Source organism: Lissotriton vulgaris, chromosome 5 (genome assembly GCF_964263255.1).
Source record: "Lissotriton vulgaris chromosome 5, aLisVul1.2, whole genome shotgun sequence".
Lineage (NCBI taxonomy): Eukaryota > Metazoa > Chordata > Amphibia > Caudata > Salamandridae > Lissotriton > Lissotriton vulgaris.
The window spans coordinates 228,432,187-228,453,735 of NC_141693.1; the positions used below are offsets into that span (position 1 = coordinate 228,432,187).

A 21,549-nucleotide genomic window follows, 5' to 3' on the forward strand; every position below is an offset into this window, starting at 1 on the left:
CTGACTCTGTCCGAAAAAGATCGGGACAACTTCGATACCGACTTCACTCTGGAGGAAATTGAGGGGGCAATTCAGGATCTGCAGTCTGGGAAGGCCCCAGGGCAGAATGGTCTACCTGCGGAGTTATTCAAGCACATGGCTAGCGTCCTGGCGCCACATATTCTCTTTATGCTTCAAGAAGCCAGGGAAGTGTGCTCGACGTCCATATGGCGTGATGCACCAGACTGGGTCCCAGCCGGCTGTTGATGCAGCGCTCCTGTCCTTAGACACCCATATGGCGTTTGATAGTAATGAATGGCACTACCCGTTTGCTGTCCTGGACAGATTCGGGTTTGGCCCCTGATTTAAATCCTGGATCGGGCTGCTCTACAGTAGTCCGTCAGATAGAGTGCTTGTGAATGGTTTTGTCTCTCGCTCCTTCGATTTGCGCGGATGGACGAGGCAGGGCTATCTGCTGTCCCCTGTGCTGTTTGCACTGGCACTGGAGCGGCTTGCTGCGTGGATGTGGGCAGACCCGGTGGCCTCGGGGATTGTCGGTGGTGGGCAATGGGAGGAGAAAATCTCCCTATACGTGGACGACGTTCTCTTATATGCGACTAGGCCCCGTTTCACTATCAATAGGCTCCTACAAATATTCCACTTGTTTGGGAGATACTCCGGTTATCGCATTAATTGGGATAAGTCCCTACTGTTCATGCTTTCAGGCGGCCCGCTGCCCGCTCTTCCGGATGGGATCAAGCTGCAGGTGCTTGATCAGTTCAGATATCTGGACGTGGTTGTGACCAAGTCGGAGGCAGAATTTATGGCCCGCAATTTGCTGACCCACCTTGAATGTCTTAAAAGAGATGTGGCGCACTGGAGGACATTGCCTATCTCCCTGATGGGGAGAGCTGGCCTTTATGAAATTATGTTGTTACCACGGTTGGTTTATATCCTCCAGAACACCCCATATAAGATATTGGATGGGTTCTTTAAGGTGGTCGATAGTGAACTGGGAAAGCTACTATGGGACGGGGGTGGTGCGCAGATAGCTTTGGTGAAACTGCAAATGGGAGTGTATGAGGGGGGGGGCCTGGCAGTGCCGGACCTCAGGAAATACTATTGGGCGTCGCAACTGTTCGCAATAAATGACTGGGCCTTCGGGCACAGGAACAACCCGGCATACCGGGTTGATCATTTGGTTATGGGCGCCGGTGGCTACCCTACCACTTTAGATCGCAAACCCTCTGAGAAATCTATGCCCCCCCACACGAGAGCAGTGTTGGGAGGAATGGATTTCTGGGGTAGGATACTAAACTGACTGAACGCACTCCGCTATGGCTATAGTATGATTTACTTGGGGAGTTTGGGAAATTGCAGGGCTTTGGCAAATGGAAGTTGAAGGATATTGCCCATCTGGGGGATGTGTGGAGGGGCCCAGCGATCATCTTGTTCGATACTCTCCAAACAGAGTTTTAATTAGTGGAAATGGAACAATATAAATAGCTGCACTTGCGATATGCCCTTCGCGCACACATCCGTGAGTGGGAACGTATTCCTGAGTATAGTCCCTTGGAAGACCGACTTCTCCTGGATCCAATGCCAGAAAAAGCACTGTCTCTAATGTGCAAAATGATCATCAACAACTCTCCGGATCCCCTGGGTGAGTTAAGGGCGGCCTGGGAGGCTGATGTTAGGTTGCTGGAGAATGAGCATTGGGTGGAAGCAGTGCAAAGCCCTAGGGAAGTGGCAATCAGGGCACGATTCTAGCTTATGGAGTTGGGGATCCTCCTTAGGTCCTACTCCACGAGCCCACTCATGCACAAACTTGGATGTATACAAATAGATGCTTGTGTCCGGAGATGTGATAGTAAAGGTTCCTTTTTCCATATCCTCTGGGAAAGCCTGCGCATACAACAGAATTGGGAGGGAGTCGTTTGGCTGATGTCGGAGGTCCTGGGTCAGGATATTCCCATGGAGGCCAGATGGCACATATTGTGTGTGACAGGGGAACAGACTTGGCCTAAATATAAGAAACTATAGCTTATGGTAGCAGCTATGGTAGCCAAGAGAAACATTGCCCGCGCATGGGGTGGTTGACCAGCCACCGAGGGTAGGTCAATGGAAGACTGTTTGGACTGGTGTTGTGCAGCTGAAAAAGTGATATACGAGGGCAGGGGTTGCCCCAAGAAGTGGGAGAAAGTGTGGCACCAATGAGTTACTTAAAGGGATTATGAGGCAGCCGGGGGGAGGAGAGGGGGGCGAGTGCACCTTCAGATTGTGTGGATGCATGTGATCAGGAGCTATTAGTGATGTATGTCCTGCAATTCACAATCCTGACAGTTTGTAATTTGGGACTGTATACTATATTATCTTTACCACGCTCTTCCATTGGTGACTGTACTGTGTATTGCAGTCCAGCTTGTTTAATGAAAAGAACTGTTTAAAAAAGAGATCTGGGTTAAATCCATTGTGCTTTTGCTCACTACACCACCCCAGTCTGAACCCAGCCATATGCAAATCAGTCTGGACCCTATTCTCATTAGAAAAAGGGTCAAGACTGATTTGCATTTGGCTGGGTCCAAACTAGGGTGGCATTGTGAGTAAAAGAATGATGGATGAAACCCAGATCCTTGTGACTAGGGGTGAGTGGTTTAAAAGGTTCAGCACTCTGTCCATCATCTTGTTGTGTTTGCTATGTTCACCCTAAGTGGCCATGGGTATCTTACTTTCCTACCACCGACATTTGTCACCACACTATAACATCCCTTTAACCTTGACTTTTTCAGTGAAATTCGACATTGCTATTAAAAGGTAAAGCAAAATATTATTACAATTCTAAAGTATAATGACACTTAACTCTTTGCTTTTTTTCCAGTGGATTTCTACAGTTTAGAAATGCTTTAATTAAAATGTCCATTGTTGTGTGCAGTGCGGGGCTGGGACGAGGGCCTGGCCTGTGATCAGGCCCTCCGCCCAACTCCCCACCACCCTGTACGTCCGACTTTGTTATGTAACCATATAAAGGGCATCATCACAATGGCTTTGTCAAAGGGTCAGAATACCAAAGTATAAAAAGCAGCTAGCCTTTTAGCTCTATCAAGGAGTGGGTCTGTACATCAACATGTATAACGCAGACCTATTGGCTTTGTTCAAAAGCCAGCAATAAGTATACTGAAAAGTATATTTCATTAATTCACTAAATACAATGTTTAATAGTAGTTATTGCCACAAAATACTTTCAATAAAGCATTATTTAAATACAAAAACATTAAACATGTCTGAGTCTTTTTTGTAAACATTTTTCAAGGCACAATGTGCAACCATGGAAAAAAAACACTAGGGGTCCCTGCACTTCAGCTGAAGAGCATACAGCTCCAGCCAGAGTGCTTTAAAAAAATATGGTAATTTCTCCTGGGGCTATGGATTCAATGACCCAGGGGATTTACTGTGTGTGTTTTTTTTTTTAGTATATTCTTTGGGGTTGACTTTCCCCCTGCAGAACTCCACAACATTAAAATTAAAATGCTTGGGGTGCCCATGTACATTCTAGGGGCACCACCAGGGTCCAGAAATAGAAAGAACTAGCTGCCTGTCCCGACTTTGTCCGGGTATAAAAAAGATTTACCTGAAGGACGGCAAACCTTACCGAATGCTACCCCACCGCTTTCCAATGCAGCAGGCATCTTAGAATGCATACGCCAACACACAACAACGCTGAAGGACACGCACATCTCACGTCGTGCACGAACGCTAGTCTCATCACAGTGAGATTAGCGTTCGTGCACGTCGTGAGGTGTGCGTGCTGTTCAGCGTTGTTGTGTGTGGGCGTGTGCATTCAGAGAGGTGTTGGCGTGTGCATTCTGAGACGCCTGCGTTTATCCCCTGTTGAGATCAGTAACGCTTATGCCCACAAAGGTTGCTTCGCAACATATGTTATTAACGCCGCCTGAATGGCAATGTGTATGAATGCGGCGCACCTTGTGTCTTCTATACGGACGTGTGAGAAGTGATTATAACTCGTGAATGGAAAGGCGCGCTACTGAATGACGCGGCCATTTTTTTGTTTTAAAATTTGTGGCACGCCCCTCTGAGAACGCTGTTGTGGTAGGCCCCTCTCACAAAGTATAATGTATGTACTTTGACACAGCTATGACCACGTCTTCGACACGCCCACGGCCCTCTGGGTGTGTAGTTTGACACGCCCACGCCCCTCTGACAACGGTTACGGCCACATAGTAAAATGTGTTAGTTTGACACGCCCAAGAACACGCCCCCGACACGCCCATGCCAACGCCCATGCCTACAAGGGACTACTTTACCCCTAAGGTTCTTTGACGTTTCTAATGTATATGGTGGCCACCTGTATAGCCATGTCCATCTGCTGCAACTCCCCTTTCCAATGCTGTATTGGGTGTTGTGATTGGTGCTGTACTTCTTGAGTTTACCCATCTCAAAGGTTTCAGCACTCTCTTTATAATAGTAGTTTAGATTAGATTTAGATTAAGATAAAGCCCTTGCAGGACAATATGGCGAGCTTCTTCCCTGGAGCATTAGACAATATATGAGCAGCTCCTGACAATCATTTATTCTTTTTGCAAGTTGTAATATTTTTGGGGGGTGGTCTAGTCAATCCCCAAAGCCCCTGCAGACCTTGCTGGCTCCCCAGCCAGCCCCTGTTGTTGTTCCTGACAGGAGCTGACTATCTGTCCTTTAACGTGAGTGCCCCAGTACCCACCTAGGGCAACTACAACATAGCAATTGTTGGGGACTGGAGCGGGATCCCCAAGGCCCCCACTGCCCTTGCTGACTCTCCACCTGATACCCATAGTGGGTGCTGGTGGGGCCCAGCTTCATTCCTTTGCTCTCTACTGAGTGGGAGCAGCTCTTTTCTTTGCTTCCGCCACGCAGGGGCAAAGTAGTGATGATCCCTGCCCGGTAGAGAGCGGTCCAGGAATAAAATTTGTATTCCCTTCCCGAACATGGAACTGCATTCTCTTGGGGACACTGCTTTGATCAGACCCCAGTGGAGAGGGGAAAGGGTCCCTTGGGACAGTCTAAGGAATGGGATCAAGACAAGTGGCCCCAGAGGATGGGATCCCAGGGGCCTATCTGAGGGTTGGGTGGGGAGTCACATGCCCCCTCGGCTAAAAAACAAATTGTCCCCAGAGGATGGACTCCCTGAGGTTTTACACAGACTGCAGGGAGACGGGCCTCACGCGTCTTCCCGTAAAAAATAAATTTTAAAATCTACCCCAGGAGATGGGGTCCCCTGGGCCTTACGAAGGCATGGGGAGGGAGGTCACACCTTCTTTCCGATAAATAATGAATCAGCCCTGAGTGATGGAGTACCTTAGGGCCTCCAAAAGCCTAACCTGGGGGTCTTATGTTTGAAAAGCAGAAGTCTGGTTTTTTTCTCCTTTAAATAGGTCCGTAGATTCAGGTGTATCGGTGGTGCCACTAAAAAAAAATACTTTTTGGCCAATAGGGGTGTTTCTCCTGGATCATACTCCCACCAAGCCTCTTATGGAAGAGAATCCCAATATATATTGTTTTTGCTCAACTTTTTCTAGGACGGAGGACAGAGTCCCTGAGCCCTAAGATGGCTGATGCCACATGTTTGTTGATGTTGTAGTGGCCAATCAGTTCTTATCTTTAGATTTGTCAGCTCTGCGGCTCCTCCGGTGTGAATACAACTGAACGGATTTACACCAAATCACAAAACACATGTTTTTTTGCCCAAAATCTCTTTCTACCAAATTTGGTATAATTGCGTTCAGGCATTTTGGATGTAGCTGTGTCTAATTTTTTTATGGTGGAAATGTGCTTCGGGACCCCATGCCCTTTTCCTGGTCTCCCCCTTGAAGGGTCACCCCAAATGTTTCCAGGAAGGAGCGGAGGTGAATGAAACATTTTTGGAAAGTTTCATGAAGATGTGTCAAATTGCGCTAAAGTTATTAGCAAACCCAAAAAAAAACTATTTCCTGCGGAAAACGTGGTCCTAACTAGAGAATATTTTCATACACACAAAGACAGTTCTACAACATCTAAACCTATTGGCTTTGTCAATGCCAGTTTTCCAAGCATTCTGTTTATTATCGGTCATATTCGTTTTCAGTGCTTTAACACAAGGACTTACCCGAGTAGTCAACACAAGAGCCTGAATACAAATAATGTAAAATGCATCTCACATATGAGGAACTCAGGATGGAATTATGAAGCAAACTTTGAAGCATGTCGCAGACCAGCAGAAAGACCACTCAGTGGGTTTATCTGCAATGCATATTTGCCTTTATATGTACTGAGAATTGAAGCACTTTAAAAAGAAACTTTGTAAATAGTAACTAGGCTATTGAGATCGAGTGTTACATTTAGCTTAGCAGCTATTGCATAAGACAGTGAAATAAGAGTAAATGTCTTTAAAAGCTATTGAATCTGTAATTTGTATATGTTATGTTATGTTATGTTATATGGGTATTTGTTACGCGCACGACTACTCTTGAGTATCCTGGCGCGGGATATACAAGCCGTGCTGCTTGGTACATATGCTGCTTGGTACAGGATTTCTGGTCGAACTGTTCCTGTTGCTACAACAAATACTTGCATACTACCTCTAATGACAGCTGATTTTAGTTTTCAGGGCCCCTGTGTACCCTCTAATTAAGGGCACATCTCTTTGGGGAGGTACATATCTATAAGTTACCTGGAGAGGGTATGGATTTAAGCCCGGACATGTCCAATGCAGCTTTTCATCCTCTAGAGGACCGTAAAACGAGTACCACTGAGCTGAGTCACAAGACAGCTTTACACAAGCGCCAAGAAAAAATGGGTGGATGGTGCCTGCTACGTCAGTGCCCAATATCATTACCACATGTTCCACGGGAATGCTGAGCGCGCGCTCTTAATGCAGTCGCCACCACTTCGCATGGAGTCTGACCTCGCAGCAGAGGTAGGGGTTAATGAGAGGCCCAGACCTCCAGGCTACCTTGTGTTATCCCAGCTGCTCTGCAGCTTCACACCGTGCTGCTCCAGGAATAGAAACCGCGTGCACACTGGGGGAGGAAGCTGCACCGCCGACGCGAGGGGAGGAGAGCACGGCTTGTCGTCAGGCTAGCTCAGTGGGCTGTGAGCCTGCTGCAGAGGTGTGCGTGAATGTCCTGCTGCTGCTTGCATCGACTCGGGCTCCTGTTACCAGACTCGAGACGTCATTCAGACGTCCCTGCTATGTCGCTGGTTACCCGCCTGATGCAATAATCAGAGGCCTAGCTATTAATAGTGCAGTGGGTGCAGTGGCACCCGGGGCCCAGTGGAGTTAGCAGCCCACTGTACTCAAATTATGGCTGTATTTTGATAACTCGATGGGAGGCAAACCCAGGCACCGCACTCAGTGGTAAACAATTGATGATGGCACTGGAGCACGTACAATGTGTGTCCCGAAATGCTCGCCTTAAATCCACACAGTTTAATTATCTCTACCAAACGTGCCTCATCCCACACATGCTGCATGGTATATTCCCAGGCAGGGGCACGGTGCGCGTGCCCCAGATGCCGACATGCCGATGCTACGCTACACATGGCTTCGAAGGCCAAGGCCTCCCACTCTCGCGGGTCTGGACTCAGATGCTGGAACATGTCTCCACGGTAGTTGACATCCCATCAACCCGGACCCGCTGCTTCGTTTACAAGGAATCACCACCCGCACCAAATATCACCCGAGGCTGGCAGGCCTCGCTCCGGCCCTGCTCAAGAGGTTGGTGGCCTGTCATGGAGGCGGCACAGCCGCCCATGGTACATACGTGGCTTCAAGAAACACACAACTGGGCAGTGGCTGAAGCGGACACCCTGATGTCCGGTCGCCTCCGGCAGGGAGGGGAGGGCTCGGCCACTCTCTGGGAGACGTACCAACGACCTTTAGCCTCGGTGGACCGCTCTCATGATAAGGGATCACTGGATTTGTACACCCCCAGCAGTGGTCCCTTGCACCTTTGTGTGTGTGTGTGTGTTGGGCTAGACTGTGTGAACTCGACCCGTAGGAAGGTATCAGAGCGCTTTACATGAGCACCAATTGCGTTACATATGGACACGTTGGTTTTTGTCAGGCAGGGGGAGAATGGGCGATTTTCCGATAATCACAGGATGTTGAGCGACCCTGGCAAAACTCGAACCCGGATCCCCAGCTCCGAGGCGGACGCTCTAGCCGGTAGGCCACATTCTCCCTCGGGCCCTTCCTCTCCCCCCACTCCTTTGAGATCATGGATAATGCGCTCTCCACCTATTCGTTTCCTCCTTGCCTCCCCCTCTACTCACCGAAATCGGGAGGACCCCCAGCCGGAAGTTATTGTGGGTGTTATCACTGTTTTTGTATTTGTAATTGTAATTGTAACCATACTTTTATAGTGCAAACTGCCACCCTGAGGGTATCCTGGCGCTTTGACTCTTCCTGGCCTGACACACGAAAGCAAAGTTACACTGCCCTAGGAAAGAGATAGGATTTCAATCCTTTCTTAAAGGAGGTGGGTTCAACAGCACTCCTTAAGGCCAAGGGAAGGGAGTTCCAGAATTTGGCTGCAGTGTATCCAAAGGAACGGCCGCCCATCCCGCCATCCGTAACCTTTGAATTCTGGGCACCACCACCAGACATGCTGATGAAGATCGCAAAGGTCTGGCTGTCTTGTACCATGAAAAAAGTTCCTGCAACCGAACAGGCCCCTGCCCATGGAGGGCCCTGAAGACTATGCAAGATGCTTTGAAGCCGATACGCTGGTGGACAGGCAACCAGTGAAGATCTTTTAACGCCAAGATAGAGGAAGCCAAGCGCAGCCGAGAAAGGGCCAACTTAGCTGCCATGTTCTGAATGCGCTGCAGCTTACCAATCAAGGTTCCAGGGGCACCCAGAAGCAGTGCGTTACAGTAATCGAGCCTGCTAAGGATGATACTACACACTACCTCTGGTCTGGCTTGAGTCGGAAGCATAGTATTTACACACTATTGGTTATTACTCAACGGACTGTAGGCCCAACCCTGTATGTATGGTATTACTTGCCTTAATCACTTTGCTATGAGGTCCGGCCACTTGTGCCGAATGTGTCGCTTGGCGGTATCGATTAACAATGAAACACCTTGAGGTGCTATTTCTCATACCACTTGGAGTTCGGATTCAGATATTTTACTGCCCAATACATCTTGGACGGCTTTATTTTGAAAATGCCAATAAAGAGATTAAATATAAAAGGCTGTATTTTGATATGCAGATAGTGGAGGGGGGCTCGTTTTCCTAGCTTGCACCAGGTCTCATGACGCCCTTACCATGCATGTTCCGTTTGGAATAACTGCATTACTCTAAACGAAAAAAACAGCATTGCACCGAATGTCAGCAACCCGGTGATGCGGGAGCTCCCTTCCTGCGGCCTAGCGAGTGTCTGGGTGCCTGTGATGGGGTCCATCGGGCCAAGGGAGGCTCCCCCAACCTGGCTGGGATCAGAAGCGGGGACCGGGCCAGGTGGGGGCATGGCTGGCTAAGTGCTTTCCACTGCGGAGTGAGAGTTTGCGAACTCTCACTCCGCAGTGGAAAGCACTTAGCCAGCCATGCCCCCACCTGGCCCGGTCCCCGCTTCTGATTCCAGCCAGGTTGGGGGAGCCTCCCTTGGCCCGATGGACCCCATCACAGGCACCCAGACACTCGCTAGGCCGCAGGAAGGGAGCTCCCGCATCACCGGATACTTTTTTCCACCCTTACATAATTTGAAGGAATGATGTTTCCACTGCTGTTTCTGCACTTACTTGTGCAACGTTACCTCCCAGTAGGAGGAAATTGGCACACCTTCCTGTGCGATGTGATATACCACATTTGTAAGAATGCCCTGCTAAAAACTATTAGAACACACTACGTGTGCAGGAGTTATTGCATTTTTCAGCCTCTCTGAACAAAGTGCTCCGTGTTGTCCCTTTTATCATAAGACTGACTCTACTCCAACCATACTGGCTTATGAGTTGTCCTAGTAGCCTCTTGATTTTGCCGTAGATTACCCCAAATCTGCAAAGGGCGACAAAATAAGTGTCCTTCCATAGGATGACACCACAACCCACTGTTTATGCTCCAAAACATAACTCAGAGTGGACGTGTGTAGTATTCAAATGGTCAGTATTAATAATGCATGGTTATTCGGGGCAGGCAGTGTAATGCCAAGGCATAAGGACCACCTTTTAAAAATAAACCAGCCATCTGTGGTGCGCTGCTCCGGCCTGGACACTGCCGGACTGCGGTGCAGCAGCGTTAGTTGCTGACCCCTTTAGATGTTGAATGTGAAAGCCCACTGCCCCCTGCACCCTACATAATATACCACACCGATGTGCAGGCAGCAGACACAAACTGACACAACCGGTACTGGATGTGGGTCACAACCGCACACAAAGGCACCTTATGCCCTCAGCACTCTCGTATAGCCTGTACCCCTATACAGGGGGAGCACCCATGCACTGGAGGTAAGCAACACCTACAAGTGCAGACCCACCTTCCCAGACAGCCCCCGCTCTGATATGGCTCAGTCACAGGTGGCAGCACCCTGGTCAGGACAAAACCTGCAACAAAACCCTCACATATCTGATACCCACACACCAGAGTCACCTAGGTCAAATACTGCCCTGTAATATATGCAGGTGACACCAAGCATGGGTGCCATCCACGCCCGCAGAGAGACTGAACACTCACCCTCTTCATTCCCACAGAGAGCCAGCCTGCAGCCAGAGCCCTTACCACTATACATCCATTATGCATACTTAAGGACAGCATGCAGGCTGTTATAGCGTGCATATAGGTATAGGCAGGTCCAATGCAATACAACAGCCAATGGGAAACAGACCCGTTGGGAGGTAAGGAGAATCACTGTAGAAATCTGTTAATAAACAAATAAAATAAAGGTAGCCACAGACAGAATTAGATCCTGATAAACACTCAAGAGGCGGGTCCATAAACTGATTGGAGGAGGCACGGACACAGAGAAGCACTGGGAAAAACTGGGAAATACATGAACATAATAAGGAGGCATGGATGGCGGAACATGGGCCCCGACAGACATAGTGGTAAATGAAGGAGAGACGGAGAAGCAACCAGGGCAAATCAAAGTATCCAAGAGGAATGAAGGCGGTGACTCGATCTGCAAAAGGTCCCACAAAATGTTTTACACATTAAGTAGAATATTCGGCAATACTTTATACGTTAAGAGGATTATTACTCATTAGTAAGCCCCAGCAGGACCTTTGACATTGCTTCCAGGTTAGCTTAAGGAGTTCATTCTTTCTGGCACAACTGGAGCCTAGATTGACATCTAACACCTGGCCTCACACAACCAACAGCGATAGAGGGACTGGCAAGACAAAGATAGTGTGGGGTATCACAGAGCACAACCGGGGTCTGTAAGGAGAAAGGCACGTAGAGACACAGCGACATGAGCGAAACATGAAGGAAGGCAAGGGTGAGACTCGGGAGAGACACTGAGGAGACAATTTGAGTCCAGTTGGAAGAAGATGATGGGACGCATGGCAAGCAAGGAGATCACTGTTAAAAACAAGACACTGGTAGGCAAGGCAACAACAAATGGCATCTGAAGACAAAGAGATCAAAGGAAACGTTGACCCGGGGAGACAAGGAAGGATGTCAAAACACATAGGGGCCCGATTCACAGAATGAATTTAAGACTCAATCCTAAACTTACTACTGTTTTGGTATTCACAGATTGCACTTACTACTTTTGGTATTCACAGAATGAACTTACTACTTTTGGCATTCACAGAATGCACTTACTACTTTTGATATACACAGAATGAACTTACTCACTTCGGTATTCACAGAAGTTAGGACTCCTAACTTTAGAACTCCTAAATGCCTTCTGTGAATACCAGAAGTCCTAAAATTACGATTTTTCTCAATTTAGTAGTAGTAAAGTTAGGACTCCTAACTTTCGGACTCCTAAATGCCTTCTGTGAATACCGAAAGTCCTAAAATTACGATTTTTCTCAATTTAGTAGTAGTAAAGTTAGGACTCCTTAAGTTCATTCTGTGAATCGGGCCCATAGTGAGAACCACAGAGACAACATCGGACTTAAAGAGACGTGTGCCTTAGGTGAATCAAAGACAGAACACTAGAGGACATGGACAAGGAAAGATATGGACACTAGGATATGTTTGGAAACTGAAACATAGCGAGAACTGGTTAGAGCACTTCAACTCATTGGTAAACCAATCCTAGATACTCAGACAATTCCTCCCTTAAATCGCTGGTGCCAGAAGAAGCACAACAATTCCAATTAGATAATAGCAACTACCAGGTGCACCATCACAGACAACCCACCAGCCATTTCCAGCTCTTCAAACACACAGGTGGGAAATATTCCAGAAAATAGGTTTCTATTGTGTTAATGATAAACCAGGATCCAGTTAATCAGCAAAGTGACAAGTAAGGATGTCAGGACAACCAGGCTGCTCAAACCGACCAAGCATTACAAGTGTGAGATGGATCTGCCCCATGGACTGGGCTCAGCAGCGCATAAAATGTAAATCACAGATACCCGCTACCTTCAGAACTACCGGAACAGGACAAGCCAATCGAAACAACCAGGCAATTTGAACCAGCAAGCGGTGTTTCAAGTTGTCCAAGCACCATCAAGAAGATTAAATTGTTTTCTTTCTTGAATGTAGTGGAGAGGACAAGCATTTCATCCTGCATTGGCTGTTCCTCAAAATATGTAACAGAAATCAGAGTGAATACGCTCTATAAAGAATAACTGTCATACAAAGTGTCACAACATGTACACTGCTTCGACAAAAGCCATATACTTCAGTTCCAACGAATCCGAGTGAATCATTGTTACAATAGAAAGAAATCTATTCTGTCAAACCCAACAGCGGAGGCTTCTAACCAAATGCCTAGTAAATCTATGGCTTGGGTGTTGCGCACACTCACCACTCTAGCAGGTTCCTCCACAGTGAGGAGGAGATGACCAAGGGGCCAAGTGAGGCAAATAAGATCAGACAGGCAGGTTCCCCAGAGCAATTCATTGAATGAAGTGTTCCTGCGCCTTGCGCCAAAGTAGCATCGTGGCAAACCAGCATAAATCAGCAAGGGGGAATACTACGCATCGCTTTACCAATCTCTCTGGTAACACTTGGTGTGAACAAGTGAGAAGAGGCACAGAGGAATCCACCCATCTATATCATGCCTGTGTGAAATAGCAGACAGAAACGCAGACTTAGTTACAGAGGTAACTAACATGAAACAGAAAGTCTACCCTACCCCTAAAAGCACAGAGAACAGAATTGTAAAATGTTAGATATATTTAATCCATTTCTTATTAAGGATACAACATATATATACAGCCAGAAATGAAGTTTGCTAATCATCCTTATTTAACTGGACTGCATAGGCGTTGCATTACAGTAATGGCTATCTTCCTTTCCCCACTAAAACATGTCAAAAACAAACAAAAAAGGATTACCAAACTGCCCTACCAAGCAACGATAACAGCCGGTGAAAATTGGAAAGTTATTGGAAAAAACAAATGATGCTAGTATTAAGAGAACTTTAGATGTCTTAGAGGTACATGCAGAAAGGAATTCATGAAAACAAACAAGCACTGGTAAAGCCACTAGTCTCGCCTCTGCAGGATGAATTGACTTTAGCAATGTTGTACATTCAGCATAGCTGCAAGTAAAAACAAACCAAAAGAAAAAAACGACTGACAGTCAATGCGGACCACGTCATACCGTTTTTTATTTTTTTTTATTATAGTTTCAGCCATGCTGGTATACAATATGTCTAAAAAACACATTCATAACCATTTGGTTTTAAAAATGTATTTTTTACTTTTTAACCCTGTTGTACAGCAGTTTAGCTATTGTGCAGCTTGATTGAAATAAAAAAATATGGAAAAAATAGCGATGACACAGAAAGGTTGACTGTGTTAGAGCGCTTAAGAAAAAAAATGTTCAGCCATCCTGCACAGCACCCGCACTGCTATACAATATGGCTAAAAAACATTGACAAAGGTAATAGATCTCGCTTATACGAGACCTTTTGGCTTTTCCAAAGCTTGTTTCTGCAGCATTGGATCTTCCTGTGTCTTCAAAATGGCAGGCAAAGGCTTGATGCTGAACGTTGCAGGGAAACTTGATTTTCACTTTCGATCTCTTGTTACGGCTTCTCTGCCCTCATACAAGGGTGTGCCATAAGTTCACCTTTCCGAACCGTGGCAAAACAGCATACCGGGTCGAGTTGTAACGAAATAGCAGGGCTGCACTTTGGGATGCCTAATAGGCTTCATCCTGTGATACGTCCAAAGTATATGTTCTTGTGACCCTCAGGAAGGAAACCCAACAGGTACATTAATGTAGTCCCCATGTGTTCTCTGTGGTAGCAGTAACTTCATGCAATTATTAAAAACCTTTTGAAATAACATGGACAATGGGAAGGATGGGTCAGGCATAGAAGAACAAGCAATGAAGTGGGAGGGACGGTGGCAACAACGGGGGAAGAAGGATGGGATAACAACGACGCGGAGGGGGGAAGGGTGAAGCAACAATGACGAGGGAACAAGAAGCAATGGCCAAAAAAAGCAAAACAAGGAAAAAAAGTACCTCAATCAGGAGCACAAACAGCGGAAGGCACGATAAAAAAATGTATCAGTACTTGGTCAATGCTTTATCGAAGGGATAAATACACGAATAAGAAAGTGAGAACAACAGGAGCTCACCAATGAGAAGCAAGGAAATAAATGCGATGAGGAAGCCAACCAATGGTACGTAACGGGTAGGCTCTAAGCCCCCTTACATTTTTTGTTTGTTAACAAATGATTTCACAAGCCACAGCAATGCGCTCAAGACTTACAAATTCCAACAGAAAGCACAAAAGTAAAAATACCTATAAAGGAACGGTTTAAAATTTGCAAATACGTCAAACTGCCTATAAAACATGAACCAGTGAAAAATTCTAAAGCTATCCACGAATGATTTCAATAAAGAGATCAACCAAACTGAGGACTTTGTTTTTATTAGACAATATTCAACACTAAAATCAACTTTAAATTAGGAAGATTCTTCAGAATACAACAAGAGTCTCATGTATTATGGTGTTAGTCTGTATTGTGGTGTTAGTTTAATCCATAAAACTGAAGAGTAAGCCATTGCTAAAGACAATTGGTCGACTTATGGCTTTACCAATGTTTATTTTCTGTGTGAATGGTATTTGTAAAACTATACAAGGGGACTGTTTTTAGTGTAATACGTGCACGTTGTCCAGGAAGCCATCACTCACAAGAGGTAAGTCAATGGCTGAAGTGGGGTGACCATGTGCCCCATGCTGCAGTGGGCAGAACAAAAATATGAATGGCACACTAACAGCCTAATGGTGGACGCGAGCTGCCCCTTTCACTCATGCAATGCTCACTGGGAACATGTCCCATCATATTCTGATACTCGTAATGTTTCTGCAAGAGACAAGGACCTGCTGAAACCATGTGGTCTCTTCATAGACCTACAAATTCCACAGCACCAACTGGTGATGTGATGCCAGTGTAGATTAGTAGATGCATACATACACTCTCATATATTCTGTTGCCCAAACAAATGAACATTTTTATTTTAAAAAAAGATTTGGGATCGAGTTTTATATTGCTCAAACTCGACCTGAAGGTATCAGAGCGCTTTACATGAGCACCAGTTACATTACAGACGGACACATTCATTTTGTTTGGCACGGGTAGATTATGCGATTTGCCCAGAATCACAGGAAGTGGAGTGTCCCTGCCGAGACTCGACAGTACATGAGTATTGATTGACATTACTCATGCAGTGGGGAGGCTTCTGTCCTCTCCAACACTACACGAGTATTAATTGATAGTCTAAGTCACAAGCATGAGTCATAGCTTCTATTAATAAAATTATCGAATCGGACAAGTATGAAAACCACCTCTCCAATGGGCACAAAATGGCTAAATTGTCCACAATCTGGAAAGTATTGGTGTTCAAGTTCATCTGGGTCCAGAGAAATTTACCTGCTTGCCTCTAGATCGAGAAAGAGATTGTGTGGCACTTAGTGACCTGGGAAAGGCATATGTTTATTGTAAACTGAAAAGGTAGACATCTTGTTAAAGTTCTTCTTTTTACACAAGATCCATTACATAGCCTTTGATACAGAGAAATCCTAAAACCATCTTTGTATCATAAGCATTATCTGTCTCTACAGTACTGAATGAATAGTGTTCAAGCGTGCCGCAGACCTGTGATCTCACAGGCGGGACACGCCACGAGGCTTTGCGGAAATGGTGCTGTGGTCCATCTGAATGCCTGCAGGAAACGACTCAATGGAGTGGATTTGAAAAGTGCAAGGAAATGGTCATTTCAGGCAATTATTCAGTTTATTAAAGTTACATCCTGTTTTTCCAACTTTAAAAGGAGCCATGGGTATCTCGAAATTCCAGCTCCAGATGGAATTTCACAACTTCCAGACAGCTTGGGCACTTATCGGTCTTGAATTTAGTGTTTATTGGTCTTGGATGGCACTGTTTTCTTCCACTCTCGAATTTACCATTGGCTATCGCTCCTATTTACGTTCACTAAAGGACATCATAATAACAATGTAATCATTTTTTTGCCTGGATCTGCAATGCAATACATGGTCTCTACAGCCTTTGCTCACGTTCAAGACTGCCTATTAAATTCTAGCACATTGATGAGTTGAGTATCAACTCTCTGGATACCCAAGTCACTGCTAGGTATTGGCAGCATCAACAGTATCTCATCTGCAATAAGTGAGATTCTAGTTTCATAAAACTCCTTTGGTGACAGAATTTAGTGCATTATTTGATGCGTACAATGCATCATCCATCTCCACAGGCCATTGCATTTCCAGAAAACCATCACGTATCAAAGTTTATTCACAGCGAGCACCTGTGCAGCAAGGTAAAATGACAAAGATGTCTTGGGACAGTTAGGAGAGTGGTTTAGCGGTGACAGTAATTGTAGTATGCATTCAGTGTGGCAGTCAACAGTGCTTTTGTCCAGTCAATGTTGCTGTAAAGTGTTAATGATCTTCAATTAACACACCATTTGTTTAACCGTTTTGCTCATCTTTGCACTAAATGACTTGTTTAATTATTAGTCCTTAGTCTGATAATCCCATCTGTGTGTAAAGCACTCTGATATCCGCAAGGATCTTGTTCGCTCTCTATAAAACTTTCAAAATAAATTTAAAAAATATATATATATGTGAATTTCTGATAACGTCCTTTATAGGGACTCTTTCTTTAGCACAAGCAGAAGGAAAGATGAGACTGGTTCGAAAATTAAGAAAAAAATGTCATCTGTTAAATGGAATTTAAGGTCGGGGAGTAAAACTTCAATTCTCCGGGTATCAAGTAAAGCGTCCTTACGATGGGCAGCTTCGCTCACCACTCTTAAGTTACTGAGATCCTGAGTTCTAAATGCAATAATGAAGAATATTTTAACCTAGGAAGCTATTCCTCGTAGCAGTGAAACTTCCTCCTGGATCAAAGAGTTCTATTATAATTCAAGACGTGCATGAGGACATTTTTCCCATCCTCTAACCTGGTTTATAGACGGATCGACTGGCCCACTCCTAGCACTATAGATCTCATAACATCCAATTAAGTAATCTAATATAACAGCAAGGAAAGAGAAGAAAGCAGAGGGATGGCAGCGAAGCCCTCGTTCATTACAACTGAGTTCCTGCAGCATACCCAGATTACAGCATCTTTGATTATCTGTCCCTAAATGTATCTCTTCAAATCTTCAATTAGTAATTTAATACCTACCCAAAAGTTTGTAGCTAACTTTCCAGGTGGATACCTCAACCTCAACTGACATATCTTTTCAAGTTCAAAGAGGTGTCCTACTCTTTTATTATAATAAGCAATGTCACATAGGACCTGAATGTTTGGGCCCAAAGTCCCTTCTTGTTATTATGCAAAAGAAGTAATTGCTGACTTGACTGCCTAACGCTCAGATGACTGAGAAACCCACAAACATCCTGGGTCATAGTCACAGTCACTTTTTCACTGATTCCTAAACTCCAGAGAACCACATTTCAGCTCTCTCTTAATTAGATAAATCCTATATAGACTTACATAGAAAAGGTGAGCTTTATAGGCAGAGACTTTGCTATTCTTCATTTTAGAAATTTGGGAAAAAAACAACTCAGACACAGTTGTGCATCATAAGACCATAGCAGCTAGCAACCTCTGCAAAATTCTTAGCCCACACAAAACGTAAAACTCCTTTGGTTCTCCTCCAAATGGCCTAACTCAAGGCTCATAGACCCATCATTGTCAACAGATAAGGAACGGATTATAACACGACTGAGCTTCTGCATGCGAAACGTAATAACAATGCCTTGCAGACACAGTGGATCAAATCATCATTGGCATTGAATCAAAATGTATGCTGGAGAAACACAGCCAACACAGCAAGTGCACCGAAGAGTTACACACAATCTTCATCGAAACAGCAATGACAAAACCCGTGCTGTTTGCTACTCTCATCCCACAACTATGTCCTAAAAAAATGTCCTACTTCTACGTCATAATTTCATATTAAGGGAGATATCATTGTACTTTTTTTCTACCTCCAGTGAACCTGGAGGTGCAGTAGGATCAACCAGACATCTTTGGAGGGCACTTAGACTGCAGTTAGCCCTACAAGGCCATAACAAGCTCAGAATAAATACTATACAACTGCCTCTAACAAACATAACATGGCATGTATGAGGGTGCAACATATTATCGTATTATGACTCAAACTCAGTCCATAAGCAAAACAAGGGGACACGTGGATATGCACATTCAAGACAGTGCTATCACGTTACATTTATGACATATGTACTATACAAATATTTTGACAAATTAATATATAGAAGTACACAAATTTGACTGCGCGTATGAGGCCATTTTAATGGAATGGCAGCATCGTGTATATGGCTGTAACTTAATGTAGCCTATGTACCTGAAGATTGGATGTACTACCATTGACTTCAGAACAAGTTTTGTTGACGTGGTAGAACTTCGACTTGCAAACCTGAAGGTGCGTTGACGAAACCCATGAGACTTCGGCACATTTTAACTTGCTGCATCTGAACTAATTATGACTCCCAGTCAAGTGGCTGAAATCAGTCCTTTTGGACCCGAGAGGGAGCGACAGTCAATCAGGCCAGCCATGCTTGTAGTATGGGAGAGGGGCAGGGTGAGAGTGAGTGATTGCAACGCCCTTTTCTCACTGTGAGGTGGTGAAGTTGGTTACTGTCTGCAAATCCGTCAATAAACACTGCCTGAACGAAACCTCGGACGGCAAAATAGCGCTCTAATACTGATTGCCAAATAACAGGTATACCGAAGACGGATTAAGTGCAAAAATAAGGTTGTGCAGTCTCGTGAATTAAGTGGAGTGATTGCACCCCTCATTTTAAGGGTTTCACTACTGTTGAGAGTCAAACGTCTTTCAGAAGGGTGTGCAACATGTTTTCCTACACACATTCAGGCCTATCTTGGGCGAGCAAACCAGATCAAACAAATCCACAACAAGAAAGGAAGTGGGGAACCAACGACCTTGGGTCTCAGTCTGCATTGAGCACACTCACATGGGAATAGTAGTAAAAATAATGTTACAAACTCAGAGCACAGAACAATGGTGCACAACTTGCAACACAAAGATGGGCCACCAATAAATATGGCTCTTGGGTTTGGATGAGTTGGTTTGGTTGCATCAGTGCCAAACCTTCAAAAATAGACAAAAAATGATGCTGGTAGGATGGCAAACACAACACTCCAAGCTAGAACAAGGCTGTGAGTGGACACGAGAAAGACAAGATGAACTCTTGACCATGCTCTTGCCGTGCCCAACAATGTTCCAGAAAGCAAGGACTCGTGTAAGAGGTTCACTATCCTTGCCTGTGGGTACAAGCGTGAACCAACCCACTAAATGCTATGATAAAGCAGGCTGCATGCAGAGATGTCCAGAACTTACCTGCTGGCCTCACCAATGACAGATGATCTGATTCAGCACAGCACCTGATTTTGCAATCACTCTGGCTCGCCTTCCTTCTCAAACACCAATCATATCCATGAAAGAAAGGCTGAAAGCAAGAAGAAACACTTAAATCATCCAACGATCCTGTTCTATTGTAAATTTTGTTCCCACACCATTATCAGCATCACTATGTTGAAATCGTGCCCACGCAACAGAAATAGATCATTTGCAGTCAAACAAACCCGGATATAACACAGAGGAGAAGGATATAAACATCATGCCGGCAGATGCCTGGGTAAACTACAGCATCTATACACACTACCGGTAGCTCCAACCTTTAGGGATACATACATCCTTACACCTGGATGCAGGATCAATCACTACACTAGTAGGAAAGCCCATGCATCTCGGGAGAGTTCATTTTGCTACTGTATGCCCCATTTTGGACTTGGAAAAGGAACAGCCAAATCCATCTTAGCACCAACCTTAAACTGGATCTGAAAACGTAAAAGCCGGAGTAAAATGCTTGAAGTTGGAAAGCAAGTTGCAGTCTGCGCCCAACACTACTTGGAGCCAAGAGTATGGTCCCCATTCTTCCTTTGCATGTAGGCATCGGTATCTCAAAGGCATCTGCAATAAATCATGTCCTAATCATATAATGTATCAAGGTGAAGGAATTACAAATGTTGGAAAACACATAGATACTAAAACCTTGTCTTGGCTATATCTGCGATCGAAGCTTTAGACAATGTTCCAAAGGACTCCAAATGAATGAGCCGCCAAATCAAATTAGGACAAACTCCCGTGGATAGCTGGATCTCCACTATTACTATTACTGACCCTGTCCCCTGAAGAAAATTACATATTTGCCTTGTAAGACTTGATCCTTACACAGCTGGGCCTAGGCTTCAGATAAACGACTTTCTATTCTGTTCTTATGGGTTATAATAAACCAACTCATTCAATTAACTTCCCTGGGACCTATTCACAAAGGTATATTCAGTCAGTCTGCAAGGAATTCAAAAAGAGATTACTGACAGGCCTAAATGCATTTACAGTGTGAATTTCTCCATCACGAGTGTGGGGTAATCCATAGCGGTAAATCTTACTCAAGGGAAATGGGAAATGGCCATGCTAGACACCGGAAGTTCATGAATGCCTTTAAACGTACATTTGTGGGCATAAAAAACTTCAATCCAACCCTTTTCCACCCTGGATATGGTCAGATATTTACTGCAGCCAAAGACTGTGGTCACTCTGCTTCCAGAATAGGAATGGTAACAGACCACTCCCACATTTTGTATTTGCAAGAGCTTTCTCCAAGGGGTAGAAAAGATTCTTTGCTCAACTGGTTCCATTTCTCTATATGGACATCTCTGCTCTGGAGCTCTCCACACAAGGGGGATAGAGACCTCCCGGAAAAGTCAAATGACAGCCCCAGAAGGACACCAGTAAACCCGCACCTGGAGCAGCTTTTCAGTTGTACTTCTGAGAACAAATGAAAAGACCAAAATAACGAACAACAGATTTGCTACTCTTTC

At 45.1% G+C, this 21,549-nt stretch overlaps 1 protein-coding gene across 3 annotated transcripts in view; it reads right to left on the minus strand.

The window, feature by feature from the left end:
- LOC147710550 (discoidin domain-containing receptor 2-like) overlaps positions 1-21,549 on the minus strand; it is a 369,004-nt gene that overhangs the window by 243,210 nt on the left and 104,245 nt on the right. For 2 of the 3 annotated variants that reach the window (XM_086921220.1, XM_086921217.1), the window contains exon 2: positions 20,006-20,114. The exons of the other annotated variant lie outside the window; for it this stretch is intronic. The gene's annotated coding sequence lies outside the window, so the exon portion shown is untranslated. The remainder of the gene's footprint in view (positions 1-20,005; positions 20,115-21,549) is intronic. 3 annotated transcript variants of the gene reach the window in all.